This window comes from Euprymna scolopes, chromosome 14, assembly GCF_053919585.1.
Source record: "Euprymna scolopes isolate OS-2025 chromosome 14, ASM5391958v1, whole genome shotgun sequence".
Classification (NCBI taxonomy): domain Eukaryota; kingdom Metazoa; phylum Mollusca; class Cephalopoda; order Sepiida; family Sepiolidae; genus Euprymna; species Euprymna scolopes.
In genome coordinates, this window is record NC_136495.1 from 43257010 (window position 1) to 43259430 (window position 2421).

Below are 2421 nucleotides of genomic sequence, written 5' to 3' on the forward strand. Positions count from 1 at the left end.
TTAGTAGAGACTTTTTGCATATAGACCGAAAAGTAATTTTATACACAGGTAGACAGAAAGGCATATATATATATATATATATATATATATATATATATATATATATATATATATATATATATATATACATATATATATATATATATATATATATATATATATATACATATATATATATATTATCGTGTGCTGGAATTTTTCATCATAAATACTACGCAATTCTGCAAAATTTAGAATCTATGCATACGTAGATTTCAAATTAATAGTAAAATGAAACGAATCATCTCTTAAGAAACCATAAAAACTGAATAAGTAATTAATTAACGTTCGTTTTTTAAAAGGATATGCAAATTAATTCGTCTTAATGTTGTTGCTCGCTTATTTATGACTGAGTATATTAAGGAGTTTCTTTTACTTGTTTTTGAATAGGCTTTTAATATCAATGTCAGAGCGAAAAAAAATTCTCAACAATATAGATGTATGCTCCAAATGTTTTATGACCCTTATTTCTGTTTGATTCTTCTTTGAGTCTCGTAAATGAATAAAATTATAATCGGTTGTATTAAGTGATCTTCTAATGTTTGCTATAGCATCGGTGACGTCATCATTTGGATCGAATTTTATGAAGCAGTTTATAAGCATTGTTTATTAACGGATAAAAAAATTACTTGAGCATAGATATTGTTCAAATTCGGAAGAATTGTAATTTTTTATTTAGACTTTATTAAATAAAATACGAGGAGAGGAAGCACAACTTGTAAAAATACTTTTCCGAATCCTCTTATTTTCTATCAATGCAAATATGAAATGATAGCAAAGTAGTATTGGAAAATGTTGAAGAACTTCTGCAGTTTAAAGTCCGTTTTTCCGTGAGTTTCGCTCGGCAACGTCCGGCGAACGACGGAAACCGACGGATTATACCGAATGAGCACAAAGAGACGCGAGGCAGCAGATAGTAAAAATTGGGGGGGGGGGGAGTTCATGTGAACTTTCTGCGACCCCCTCAAATTTTATCGTTTTCATCTTCTTCTGTTTTTCAAATATTTCTGAGGATTATTATCGATTGGACACTAAGCTATCAGATTATAAAAACTATTGAAAAAAAAATCAATATTTAAAGATTTGAAAGGAGGTTCAATTTCAAATGCAGCCTTGTATGATATCGACCCCTCATTTCTTGAACTAATTTACGATAGCCTCGTTTTGACCTTGAGTTCTTCAGTCCCCCTCCCCATCACTGCTATTATTATTATTATTATTATTATTATTATTATTATTATTATGTATTTGCGATTTTTTTACTTTGGAAAAAGTTCAGTCTACCCCCTCCCCTTGGAAAGAGTACGGGGTAACATTTACCAAAAGAATAGTATTTCATTTAATCAAGATAATCTCTTAAAAAGGCGTAAATAATTTAAAAAAAAAAAAAATAATAATAATAATAATGACGGGGATAGCACAGCAAACGTTTCCAAAGTAAAAAAAATTCATCATCATCATCATCATAATAATAATAATAATAATAATAATAATAATAATAATAATAACAACAACAACAACAACAACCACCACCACCACCACCACCTGCTGTGCATGGACGATTTGAAACTTTTTGCTAGGACCGAAATGGAGCTAGAGACACTAATTAACACTACCAGGGTCTTCAGCTAGAATATCATATATAATCCGACCTTATTCATAATTTAGTCTCATAGGCAGACAATGTTAAAATAACGTTATTATTTAAAAATATATTCTTACCATGTGAAGGTTTTCCATAATTATCTATTTTGCACTTTCATCTAACAATTTAATGAATACGACTACTGATAAAAATTAAGTTAACTTTAAAATCGTAACCCTCACCAAAAAGGTAAAGTTTGAGTATATTGCCCCCTTTCCTATAAAAAATGTTACTAAAGGCAAGACAAGTTACTCTTCTACTTGTATATTCTGAAATTTTGTATAACTATGTAGCGAACACAAGTACTATTAAAGTAGATTCCGGAGATTCTGGAAAATCCTTTAAAATTGTGTTACACCCACCTAAAAAATCCAAATCTACTATTTGTTGGTTAGTACGTCTCACCAGCTTTTAAATGATTTTCCAAGAAGTAAGTATGAAAAAATAATAAATAGTGAGTAATTGATTACGTATATTAAATTAACGCAATATGAGAACGGCTAAAAAACGGCTAGGCAGAAAAAAATAAATATTATTTGTTTTGTTTCAAATAAAAAATACTTTTCTAATTGATGACGTAGCGTTCTAAAAAAAATAACGATATGGTCTCGAAAGCTGTTATGGAAATAGAAGAACTGTCATAGCCAAAAGATGTGTACTTTCAGCTAACAATAAACGAAACAAAGTGTGCCAATTGAAGAAGTTACAAAACTATACAACAAATGAATGTTAACAAA